Below are 13,623 nucleotides of genomic sequence, written 5' to 3'. Positions count from 1 at the left end.
AAAAAAGCTATGCTTTTTACCACACCAAACTTAGAATGTTGCTCGCCCTCGAGCAAAAGAAGAAAGAATAGAAGAATAAGAAGAAGATATGGAGGAGATGGAGGGAGATGTGTATTCGGCCATATGGGTGGGATTGGGTGGGAATGTGAGTGGTAAAGAGTTAATAGGGAAGAGTGTTTATTGGGAATAGAGGATGATTGAGAAGAGAGAAGAGAGTGAGTGGAGGTAGGTGGGGATCCTGTGGGGTCCACAGATCCTGAGGTGTTCCTGTGAGGTCCTCAGATCTTGAGGTGTCAAGGCATTTACATCCCTGCACCAATTTAGGCATGCAAAATGCCCTTGCACACAACTCTGGGCGTTCAGCGCCAGGTTGGTGCCCATTTTGGGCGTTCAACGCCCATTTGCTGCCATTTCTGGCGTTGAACGCCAGAACCATGCTTGTTCTGGGCGTTCAGCGCCAGGATGCTCCCATTCTGGGCGTTCAGCGCCAGAACTATGCTCTGTTCTGGCGTTTGAACGCCAGACAGATGCTCCTCCAGGGTGTGATTTTTCTTCTGCTGTTTTTGATTCTGTTTTTGAATTTTTTTGTTTATTTTGTGACTCCACATGATCATGAACCTAAGAAAACATGAAAAACAATAAAAATAAGAATTAGATAAACATTGAGTTGCCTCCCAACAAGCGCTTCTTTAATGTCAATAGCTTGACAGTGGGCTCTCATGGAGCCTCACAGATGTGCAGAGCTTTGTTGAGACTCTCCAACACCAAACTTAGAGTTTGGATATGGGAGTTCAACACCAAACTTAGAGTTTGGTTGTGGCCTCCCAACACCAAACTTAGAGTTTGACTGTGGGGGCTCTGGTTGACTCTGCTTTGAGAGAAGCTTTTCATGCTTCCTCTTCATGGTTGCAGAGGGAAATCCTTGAGTTTTAAACACAAGGGAGTCCTCATTCCATTGAAGGACTATTTCACCTCTGTCAACATCAATCACAGCTCTTGCTGTGGCCAGGAAAGGTCTTCCTAGGATGATGGATTCATCCTCTTCCTTTCCAGTATCCAGGACTATGAAATCAGTAGGTATGTAAAGGCCCTCAACCTTTATCAATACATCTTCTACTTGTCCATAAGCCTGTTTTCTTGAGCTGTCTGCCATCTCTAGTGAGATTTTAGCAGCTTGCACCCCATAGATTCCCAGTTTCTCTATTACAGAGAGGGGCATGAGGTTTATTCCTGAACCAAGGTCACACAGAGCCTTAAAGATCATGGTGCCTATGGTACAGGGTATTATGAACTTTCCAGGATCCTGTCTCTTCTGAGGCAATGTCAGTTGATCCAGATCACTTAGTTCATTGATGAACAAGGGAGGTTCAACTTCCCAAGTATCAATGCCAAATAATTTGGCATTCAGCTTCATGATTGCACCAAGAAACTTGGCAGTTTGCTCTTCAGTAACATCCTCATTCTCTTCAGAAGAGGAATACTCAGCAGAGCTCATGAAGGGCATAAGGAGGTTCAATGGAATCTCTATGGTCTCTAGATGAGCCTCAGAGTCCTTTGGTTCCTCAGAGGGAAGCTCCTTATTGACCACTGGACGTCCCAGGAGGTCTTCCTCCTTAGGATTCACGTCCTCTCCTCTCCTCACAGGTTCGGCCATGGCGCTTATGTCAATGGCCTTGCACTCTCCTTTTGGGTTCTCTTCTGTATTGCTTGGGAGAGTACTAGGAGGGATTTCAGTGATCCTTTTACTCAGCTGGCCCACTTGTGCTTCCAGATTTCTAATGGAAGACCTTGTTTCATTCATGAAACTTACAGTGGCCTTAGATAGATCAGAGACTAGATTTGCTAAATTAGAAGCATTTTGTTCAGAGTTCTCTGTCTGTTGCTGAGTTGATGATGGAAAAGGCTTGCTATTGCTAAGCCTGTTTCTTCCACCATTATTAAAGCCTTGTTGAGGCTTTTGATCCTTCCATGAGAAATTTGGATGATTTCTCCATGTTGAGTTATAGGTGTTTCCATAAGGTTCACCTAAGTAATTTACCTCTGCTATTGCAGGGTTCTCAGGATCATAGGCTTCTTCTGCATAAGAAGCCTCTTGAGTACTGTTGGATGCAGCTTGCATTCCATGCAGACTCTGAGAGATCATATTGACTTGCTGAGTCAATATTTTATTCTGAGCTAATATGGCATTCAGAGTATCAACTTCAAGAACTCCCTTCTTCATAGGTGTCCCATTATTCAGAGGATTCCTTTCAGAAGTGTACATGAACTGGTTATTAGCAACCATGTTAATGAGTTCTTGAGCTTCTGCAGGCGTTTTCTTTAGGTGAATGGATCCACCTGCAGAAGTGTCCAGTGACATCTTTGATAGCTCAGATAAACCATCATAGAATATATCCAGGATGGTCCATTCTGAAAGCATGTCAGAAGGACACTTTTTGGTCAACTGTTTGTATCTTTCCCAAGCTTCATAGAGGGATTCACCTTCTTTCTGTCTGAAGGTTTGAACATCAGCTCTAAGCTTGCTCAGCTTTTGAGGCGGAAAGTACTTGGCTAAGAAAGCCGTGACCAGCTTATCCCAAGAGTTCAGGCTGTCTTTGGGTTGAGAATCCAACCATAATCTAGCTCTGTCTCTTACAGCAAAAGGGAAAAGCATGAGCCTGTAGACTTCAGGATCTACTCCATTAGTCTTAACAGTATCACATATCTGCAAGAATTCAGTTAAGAACTGAAAAGGATCTTCAGATGGAAGTCCATGAAACTTGCAGTTCTGCTGCATCAGAGAAACTAAATGAGGTTTCAGCTCAAAGTTGTTTGCTCCAATGGCAGGAATGGAGATGCTTCTTCCATGTAAATTGGAATTAGGTGCAGTGAAGTCACCAAGCATTCTCCTTGCATTGTTGTTGGGTTCGGCTGCCATCTCCTTTACTTGTTCGAAATTTTCAATCAAGTTGTCTCTAGTTTGTTGTAATTTAGCTTCTCTTAATTTTCTCTTCAGAGTCCTTTCAGGTTCTGGATCAGCTTCAACAAGAATGCCTTTTTCTCTGTCCCTGCTCATAAGAAAGAGGAGAGAAAAAGAAAAGAAGAAGAAATTCGAACACAGATAGAAGAGGGGGTTCGAATTTGGTGATGATGTGAGGAAGAGATGTTAGTTAATGAATGAATAAATAGAATAGGATGAGAGAGAAGGATGGAATTTTCGAAAATTATTTTTGATAAGGAGTTAGTGATTTTTGAAAATTGGTTTTTGAAAATTGTTAGTTTTTTTTTTTAAATCAAAAATAAAAATAAAAATAATTAGTTAATAAAAAAGAAATTTTTGAAAAAGAGGGAAGATATTTTCGAAAATTAGAGAGAGAGAGAGTTAGTTAGGTGGTTTTGAAAAAGTTAGGAAACAAACAAAAAGTTAGTTAGTTGGTTGGAACAATTTTGAAAAGGTAAGAAGTTAGGAAGTTAGAAAAGATATTTTGAAAAGATATTTTTGAAAAAGATAAGATGAGAAGATATTTTTGAAAAGATATGATAAAAATTTGTTTTGAAAAAGATTTGTTTTTTTAAAATCACAATTAATGACTTGATTCATAAGAAATCACAAGATATGATTCTAGAACTTAAAGTTTGAATCTTTCTTAACAAGCAAGTAACAAACTTCAAATTTTTGAATCAAAACATTGATTGATTATGTTATTTTCGAAAATTTGGTATAAAAATAAGAAAAAGATTTTTGAAAAATATTTTTGGAATTTTCGAAAATAACTAAGAATTTTGAAAAAGATTTGATTTTTGAAAAAGATTTTGAAAAAGATAAGATTTTCAAATTGAAAATTTGAATTGACTCATGAGAAACAATTTGAATTTTTTTAAAAATTTTTGAAAAAGTCAACTCAATTTTCGAATTTGATGAGAGAAAAAGGGAAAGATATAATTTTTTTGATTTTTGAATTTTTATGATGAGAGGGAAAAACACTAAAAAGATGCAATGCATGAAATTTTTAGATCAAAACATGTGATGCATGCAAGAATGCTATGAATGTCAAGATGAACACCAAGAACACTTTGAATGTCAAGATGAACATCATAGACACAATTTTGAAAAATTTTTAATGCAAAGAAAACATGCAAGACACCAAACTTAGAATTCTTTAATACTTACGCACTAAGAATTCAAGAATGCATATGATAAACATGAAAAGACACAAATCAAAAAATCTTCAAGATCAAACAAGAAGACTTACCAAGAACAACTTGAGGATCATGAAGAACACTATGAATGCATGATATTTTCGAAAAATGCAAGATGCATATGCAAGTGACACCAAACTTATGATATGACTCAAGACTCAAACAAGAAACAGAAAAATATTTTTGATTTTTATGATTTTCTAAATTTTTTTGGATTTTTTTCGAAAATTATATGAAAAAGAAAAAATAAGGATTCCAAAATTTTTAATATGAATTCCAGGAATCTTGCATTCTTAGTCTAAAGCTTCAGTCCAGGAATTAGACATGGCTCACTAGCCAGCCAAGCTTTCAAAGAAAGCTCCAGTCCAAAACACTAGACATGGCCAATGGCCAGCCAAGCTTCAGCATTTAACACCAGAGTATATTGATCTTGATAACAAATTGCTGCTCATCATTTATCAAGTATGTAACTTACCTCTGATGGTTTGGAAGCCTCAGTCCAAAAGAATTTAGACATGGCTTTACAGCCAGCCAGACTTCACATGCTTCATGAAACACTAGAATTCATTCTTAAAAATTATGAAGAAAAATAATATTTTTGAAAACATTTTTTTTTCGAAAACAAGTGAGAAAATTTTGAAATATTTTTGAAAAGTTTTTGAAAAGAAAACAAAAAGAAAATTACCTAATCTGAGCAACAAGATGAACCGTCAGTTGTCCAAACTCAAACAATCCCCGGCAACGGCGCCAAAAACTTGGTGCACGAAATTGTGATCTCCAGGCTCGAACAATCCCTGGTAATGGCTCCAAAGCTTGGTGCTCTGATCTCAATACATAATTGTCACAACTTCGATACAACTAACCAGCAAGTGCACTGGGTCGTCCAAGTAATACCTTACGTGAGTAAGGGTCGAATCCCACGGAGATTGTTGGTATGAAGCAAGCTATGGTCACCTTGTAAATCTCAGTCAGGCAGATATAAAGTGATAATGGAGTTTTCGAAATTTTATAGTAAAATAGGGATAGAGACACTTATGTAATTCATTGGTAGGAATTTCAGATAAGCGAATGGAGATGCTTTTCGTTCCTCTGAACCTCTGCTTTCCTGCTATCTTTATCCAATCAGTCTTACTCCTTTCCATGGCTGGCTGTATGCAAGGGCATCACCGTTGTCAGTGGCTACATCCCCTCCTCTCAGTGAATAATATGCTCATGCACCCTGTCACGGCACGGCTATTCATCTGTCGGTTCTCGATCATGCTGGAATAGGATTCACCCTCCTTTTGCGTCTGTCACTAACGCCCAGCACTCGCGAGTTTGAAGCTCGTCACAGTCATTCAATCATTGAATCCTACTCGGAATACCACAGACAAGGTTTAGACCTTCCGGATTCTCTTGAATGCCGCCATCATTCTAGCTTACGCCACGAAGATTCTGGTTAGGAGATCCAAGAGATATTCATTCTAGCTTATTTCATGTAGAACGGAAGTGTTTCTCAGGCACGCGTTCATAAGGGAGAAGGATGATGAGCGTCACACATAATCATCACCTTCATCATGTTCTTGGGTGCAAATGAATATCTTAGAAGCGAAATAAGAAGAATTGAATAGAAAACAGTAGTACTTTGCATTAATCTTTGAGGAACAGCAGAGCTCCACACCTTAATCTATGGAGTGTAGAAACTCTACCGTAAAAATACATAAGTGAAAGGTCCAGGCATGGCCGAGATGGCCAGCCCCCTTGATCTAAGAACAATGCGTTCAAAGATGATCCTAAGATCCTAAGATGATCAAAAGATGCCTCATACAATAGTAAAAGGTCCTATTTATAATAAACTAGTCACTAGGGTTTACATGAGTAAGTAATTGATGCATAAATCCACTTCCGGGGCCCACTTGGTGTGTGTTTGGGCTGAGCCTGAGTGTTGCACGTGCAGAGGCCATTTGTGGAGTTGAACGCCAGTTTCTGTGCCAGTTTGGGCGTTCAACTCTGGTTTTGGATCCTTTCCTGGCGCTGGACGCCAGATTTGGGCAGAAGGCTGGCGTTGAACGCCAGTTTACGTCGTCAATTCTTGGCCAAAGTATGGACTATTATATATTGCTGGAAAGCCCTGGATGTCTACTTTCCAACGCAATTGGAAGCGCGCCATTTCGAGTTCTGTAGCTCCAGAAAATCCACTTTGAGTGCAGGGAGGTCAGAATCCAACAGCATCAGCAGTCCTTTTTCAACCTCTGAATCTGATTTCTGCTCAAGTCCCTCAATTTCAGCCAGAAAATACCTGAAATCACAGAAAAACACACAAACTCATAGTAAAGTCCAGAAATGTGAATTTAACATAAAATCTATTAAAAACATCCCTAAAAGTAACTAGATTCTACTAAAAACATACTAAAAACAATGTCAAAAAGCGTATAAATTATCCGCTCATCAAGGACCTTGTTTCATTCATGAAACTTACAGTGGACTTAGATGGATCAGAGACTAAGTTTGCTAAATTAGAGGTATTTTGTTCAGAGTTCTCTGTCTGTTGCTGGGTGGATGATGGAAAAGGTTTATTATTGTTAAACATGTTCCTTCCACCATTATTAAAGCCTTGTTGAGGCTTTTGTTGATCCTTCGATGAGAGATTTGGGTGATTTCTCCATGATGAGTTATAGGTGTTTTCATAAGGTTCACCTAAGTAATTTACCTCTGCTATTGCAGGGTTCTCAGGATCATAGGCCTCTTCTTCAGAAGGCGCCTCTTGAGTACTGTTGGATGCAGCTTGCATTCCATTCAGACTCTGAGAAATCATATTGACTTGCTGAGTCAATATTTTATTCTGAGCCAGTATGGCATTCAGAGTATCAATTTCAAGAACTCCCTTCTTCATAGGCGTCCCATTACTCATAGGATTCCTCTCAGAAGTGTACATGAACTAGTTATTAGCAACCATGTCAATGAGTTCTTAAGCTTCTGCAGGCGTTTTCTTTAGGTGAATGGATCCACCTACAGAAGTATCCAATGACATCTTAGCTAATTCAGACAGACCATCATAGAATATATCCAGGATGGTCCATTCTGAAAGCATGTCAGAAGGACACTTTTTGGTCAGTCCTTTGTATCTCTCCCAAGCTTCATAGAAGGATTCACCTTCTTTCTGTCTGAAGGTCTGAACATCCACTCTAAGCTTACTCAGCTTTTGAGGAGGAAAGAACTTGGCTAAGAAAGCCTTGACCAGCTTATCCCAAGAGTTCAGGCTATCCTTAGGTTGAGAGTCCAACCATACTCTAGCTCTGTCTCTTACAGCAAAAGGGAAAAGCATGAGCCTGTAGACTTCGGGATCTACTCCATTAGTCTTAACAGTATCACATATCTGCAAGAATTCAGTTAAGAACTGAAAAGGATCTTCAGATGGAAGTCCATGAAACTTGCAGTTCTGATGCATCAGAGAAACTAATTGAGGTTTCAACTCAAAGTTGTTTGCTCCAATGGTAGGAATGGAGATGCTTCTTCCATGTAAATTAGAATTTGGTGCAGTAAAGTCACCAAGCATTCTACTTGCATTATTGTTGTTGGGTTCGGCTGCCATCTCCTTTACTTGTTCGAAATTTTCAATAAGGTTGTCTCTGGATTGTTGTAATTTAGCTTCTCTTAGTTTCCTCTTCAGAGTCTTTTCCGGTTCTGGATCAGCTTCAACAAGAATGCCTTTTTCCTTGTTCCTGCTCATAAGAAAGAGAAGAGAATCAAAAAAAGAAGAGGAATCCTCTATGTCACAGTAAAGAGGTTCCTTATTGTTAGTAGAAGAAGAAAAGGAATAGGGGTGAAGAAAAATGAAGAATCCAAACATAAGGGTAAGGATAGGAGCAGTGAAGTGAGATGAAGAGAAGTGTTAGTAGATGAATAAATAATTAGAAGGAGATGAGGGAGAAGGATTTTTGAAAATTATTTTTGAAAAAGGGTTAGTGATTTTCGAAAATAGTTTTTGAAAAAGGTTAGTAATTTTCAAAAATTAAAATCAAAAATTAAAATAATTAGTTAATTAAAAATAATTTTTGAAAAAGAGGGAAGATATTTTCGAAAACTAGAGAGAGAGTTAGTTAGGTAGTTTTGAAAAAGATAAGAAACAAACAAAAAGTTAGTTAGTTAGTTGAAACAAATTTTGAAAAGATAAGAAGTTAGGAAGTTAGAAAAGATATTTTGAAATCAAATTTTTGAAAAAGATAATATAAGAAGATATTTTTGAAAAGATATGATTTAAATTAGTTTTTGAAAAAGATTTGATTTTTAAAATCACAATTAATGACTTGATTCACAAGAAATCACAAGATATGATTCTAGAACTCAAAGTTTGAATCTTTCTTAACAAGCAAGTAACAAACTTGAAATTTTTGAATCAAAACATTAATTGATGATGTTATTTTCGAAAATTATGAGATAAGATTAAGAAAAATATTTTTATAATTTTTGAAAATAACTAAGAAAAATGAAAAAGATTTGATTTTTGAAAAAGATTTTGAAAAAGATAAGATTTTTAAATTGAAAATTTGATTTGACTCATAAAAACAACTAGATTTTAAAAATTTTTGAAAAAGTCAAATCTAATTTTCGAAATTTTGAGAGAGAAAAAGGGAAAGATATTTTTTTGATTTTTGAATTTTTATGATGAGAGAGAAAAACATGAAAAAGACTCAATGCATGAAAATTTTGGATCAAAACAACGAATGCATGCAAGAATGCTATGAATGTCAAGATGAACACCAAGAACACTTTGAATGTCATGATGAACATCAAGACTTATTTTTGAAAATTTTTATATGCAAAGAAAACATGCAAGACACCAAACTTAGAAATCTTTCATGTTTAGACTCTATGGATGCAAAAATGCACATGAAAAACAAGAAAAGACACAAAACATGAAAACATCAAGATCAAACAAGAAGACTTACCAAGAACAACTTGAAGATCATGAAGAACACTATGAATGCATGAATTTTTTCGAAAAATGCAAGATAAATATGCAATTGACACCAAACTTTAAATCTGACTCAAGACTCAAACAAGAAACATGAACTATTTTTGATTTTTATGATTTTTTAATTTTTTTGTATTTTTATTTTATATTTTTCAAAAATAACTTTGAAAAAGGAAAATAAGGATTCCAAAATTTTTAATATGAATTCCAGGAATCTTGTACTCTTTAAACTAAAGCTCCAATCTGAGGGTGAGGCTTGGCTTAATAGCCAGCCAAGCTTTAGTATGCTATTACATGCATCAGCTAATTTGCTAAGAAAGACAAAGAAGCTCTTCTCTTGAGTATAAGTGAAACCTCAGTCTAAAAGAATTTAGACATGGCTTTACAGCCAGCCAGGCTTCAACATGCTTCATAAAACACTAGAATTCATTCTTAAAAATTCTGAAGAAAAATATATTTTTGAAAAAAAAATTTTTTAAAATTTTTTCGAAAACAATGGAGAAAATTTTTGAAAGATTTTTGAAAAATTTTTGAAAATAAAACAAAAAGAAAATTACCTAATCTGAGCAACAAGATGAACCGTCAGTTGTCCAAACTCGAACAATCCCCGGCAACGGCGCCAAAAACTTGGTGCACGAAATTGTGATCATCAATGGCGCCATCAACATGGTACATTCAATTGTAGTCTCAACTCTTTATCACAACTTCACACAACTAACCAGCAAGTGCACTGGGTCGTCCAAGTAATAAACCTTACGCGAGTAAGGGTCGATCCCACGGAGATTATTGGTATGAAGCAAGCTATGGTCATCTTGTAAATATCAGTTAGGCGGATATAGAATGGTTATGGAGTTTTTGAATATTAATAATAAAATAGGGATAGAGATACTTATGTAAATCCTTGGTGAGAATTTCAAATTAATGCATGGAGATGCTTTCGTCCCTCTAAACCTCTGCTTTCCTGCTGTCTTCATCCAATCAGTCTTACTCCTTTCTATGGCTGGCTTTATGTAAGGACATCACCGTTGTCAATGGCTACTTTTGATCCTCTCTGGAAAATGGTCCGATGTGCTGTCACTGCATGGCTAATCGTCTGGGGGCGTCACCCTTGCCAATGGCTGCATCCTATCCTCTTGTGAAAATGGTCCAAATGCTCTGTCACAGCACAGCTAATCATCTGAGGTCCTCGATCATACTGGAATAGGATTCACCCTCCTTTTGCGTCTGTCACTACGCCCAGTACTCGCGAGTTTGAAGCTCGTCAGAGTCATTCAATCCCAGAGTCCTACTCGGAATACCACAGACAAGGTTTAGACTTTCTGGACTCTCATGAATGCCGCCATCAATCTAGCTTACACCACGAAGATTCTGATTAAGAGATCTAAGAGATACTCATTCAATCTAAGGTAGAACGGAAGTGGTTGTCAGGCACGCGTTCATAAGGAATGATGATGATTGTCACGTTCATCACATTCAGGTTGAAGTGCGAATGAATATCTTAGAAGCGGAATAAGTTGAATTGAATAGAAAAACAGTAGTACTTTGCATTAATCTTTGAGGAACAGCAGAGCTCCACACCTTAATCTATGGAGTGTAGAAACTCTACCGTATGAAAATACATAAGTGAAAGGTTCAGGCATGGCCGAGAGGCCAGCCCCCAAAACGTGATCAAAGATGATCCGAAGATCATAAGATGTCTAATACAATAGTAAAAAGTCCTATTTATAATAAACTAGCTACTAGGGTTTACAGAAGTAAGTAATTGATGCATAAATCCACTTCCGGGGTCCACTTGGTGTGTGCTTGGGCTGAGCTTAGATGTTACACGTGCAGAGGCTCTTTCTGGAGTTGAACGCCAGGTTGTAACGTATTTTTGGCGTTCAACTCTGGATTGTGACTTGTTTCTAGCGTTTAACTCCAGATAGCAGCGTAGAACTGGCGTTCAATGCCCTTTTACGTCATCTAAACTCGTTCAAAGTATGGACTATTATACATTGCTGGAAATCCCTGGATGTCTACTTTTTAACGCAATTGGAAGCGCGCCATTTTGAGTTCTATAGCTCCAGAAAATCCACTTTGAGTGTAGGGAGGTCAGAATCCAACAGCATCAGCAGTCCTTCTTTAACCTCTGAATCTGATTTTTGCTCAAGTCCCTCAATTTCAGCCAGAAAATACCTGAAATCAAAGAAAAACACACAAACTCATAGTAAAGTCCAGAAATGTGAATTTAACATAAAAACTAATAAAAACATCCCTAAAAGTAACTAGATTCTACTAAAAACATACTAAAAACAATGCCAAAAAGCGTATAAATTATCCGCTCATCACTTGTCTACCCCTTGATCAAACCAAGGAACTATCATGTGGAGCCTCTACTATCCCCTCCGGCTCAAGTCATTCCACTCATCATGCCCCGCAACGAGCGGCGGCAATGGGAGTTCCTATTGAGGAAGCCACGGGAGGCAAACTTGTCCTGGGTGGTAGAATTCTACACTAACTACCATTCCCCATCCCTTGCATTGATTTTTGTACGCCGAAAACAAGTCCCCGTCACAGAGGAGGCCACTCAACGTGTGCTTAAGACCGGACCGTTAGCGGAAGGGATTGATGCATATCAAGAGATTTTGTCGGCACGGTGCGAATATGAGTTTGATTGGGATGCCATCCTCAAGGTTATTGCTATACCCAAATCATTCTGGATTCGAGGAAGGACGAGACCTCGACCCAAGGGCATCATCGCACGTTTTCTCACTAGAGAGGCTCCGGCATGGGCCTAAATTCTGGCCCACTATGTGCTCCCAAGCACCCATGGCTCATCTATCACTACTGAGTTAGCCTTATTAGTTTGGTGTGTCTTCACCGAGAGACCGGTGCATATCCCCCGTCTCATTCGCCAAGCTATGGCCCGTATCCACGCAAAAGGGAACCTACCATTTCCCACTCTGGTGACCGATCTAGTTGCCACAGCCGGCGTTCCACGAGAGACTAGGGATTAGAGGGCCATGATCCCGATAGATGGAGATGTTGTTCCAAATGGGAGATATCTTTACCCTCCGGTGGACACCGAAGAGCCAGACTTAGCCGTCCCCATGGGCATTCCCACCACCTCATCCGCACCACCAAAGTCATCAATGCAACGTATAGAGGACCTTCACAAGAAGCTTGACCGTTATGAGCAGCGTAATCAACGCCGATACACCTTTGTCAAGAAGCTTCTAAGTTGCCTAGCGCCACCTATGGAAGAACCAGAAATTTCCACCTCCACCGGCACCGATAATGCGGAAAGCGATAATGATGGAGAAGATGGACACTCAGAAGCCGATCAACCACTGCGTCTCACTCAAGGCACGGAGGACCGTGCCAACTTCTAAGTGTGGGGAGGTCGGTCGGCTGACCGGTCTTCATAGGTAACACCCGAATAAATTTTGAATCACCTTTGCTAATTAGAATAGATTGAATGTTAGATTTTTCATTTTTTGCATCTCTTGCATACTAATTATCCCTTAATAAATCCACTTGGTTAGAGTAATGACTTCTCTCCTAGAAAAAAATAGAATTTTAGGGCGACCCTACCAATTTCTTTGAAAATTTTTTATGCACACGCTTGTTCGAAGAGTGTAATTTGGAACATGGATTTTGAGCCAAGAACACAAGCAAGTGAGTTTTGAGCCTAATGGTGTGGTTACATCTTATAACCACTTATTCTCCTTTCTTGTGTGCAATTGTTCTCTTCTTACGATTGTGATCTTTGATTTGCTTAATTTTATATGTCCATTATCCCTTGTATCCATGCATTTATGTGATTGAGGCCATCGTTTTACTAGCTCACTTGCCCAAATAGCCTCACCCTTTGTCTTCCATTGTTAGCCAATTTGAGCCTACGATTAACCCACTTGTTCTTAATTTAGCATATTACAAGCCTTTAAGCGGAAAACAATGAATGTTCTTATTTGGATCTTTGATTAGCTTAGGCTAGAGTGTGTATATCATTCAAGTGTGGGAACCTTAGGACATTGGGGAAATAAAAGGGTAGTTTTGTATTTTTATTGAAATTATTGGGAATTGGGTACATGCTCATGTATTGATTAAATGTATAGACCTTATGCATTGACGTTCTTGCATATAAAAAAATATATGAAAAGGAAAAGAAGAAAAAAATAGAAATAGAAAAGGAAAGAAACAAAGAAAAAAAAAGGAAGAAATAAAAGGGGACAAAATGCCCTAAGGCAAAGCTCAATAAGAGTCAATGCATAAGTGTTGGAAAATGAAAAGAAAATGCATGAGTATGTTCAAAAAGTGAAAAAAATTGGTAGTTAGGTTAGAACTCAATCGTATAGGATGTCATAGGTTAGGTGGGAAGTCTAAACTTGTCAAAGATTCAAATTTCAAGCTCACTTGACCAAAAATACATCCTTACCTTAACCCTAGCCCCATTACAACCCAAAGAAAAGACCTCATGATACTTGTATGCAAGCATGGAATATATGTTG

General features: G+C 38.2%; 2 non-coding genes across 2 annotated transcripts; both read left to right on the top strand.

The window, feature by feature from the left end:
* The first annotated feature begins 2,413 nt into the window (after positions 1-2,413).
* Positions 2,414-2,521, top strand: LOC148573700 (small nucleolar RNA R71). The gene has a single exon (XR_015905677.1). It is a non-coding gene; the product is annotated as a small nucleolar RNA R71 (small nucleolar RNA).
* Positions 2,522-7,243: 4,722 nt separating this feature from the next.
* LOC148573699 (small nucleolar RNA R71) lies at positions 7,244-7,351 on the top strand. Its single transcript, XR_015906544.1, has one exon. It is a non-coding gene; the product is annotated as a small nucleolar RNA R71 (small nucleolar RNA).
* The last annotated feature ends 6,272 nt before the right edge of the window (positions 7,352-13,623 follow it).

The sequence above is a fragment of the Arachis ipaensis genome, chromosome B2 (genome assembly GCF_059453495.1).
Source record: "Arachis ipaensis isolate K30076 ecotype BB chromosome B2, ASM5945349v1, whole genome shotgun sequence".
In the NCBI taxonomy this organism is placed as follows: Eukaryota; Viridiplantae; Streptophyta; class Magnoliopsida; order Fabales; family Fabaceae; genus Arachis; species Arachis ipaensis.
Note: the sequence above shows the minus strand (reverse complement) of the source record. Positions and strands in the feature narration are given on the sequence as shown.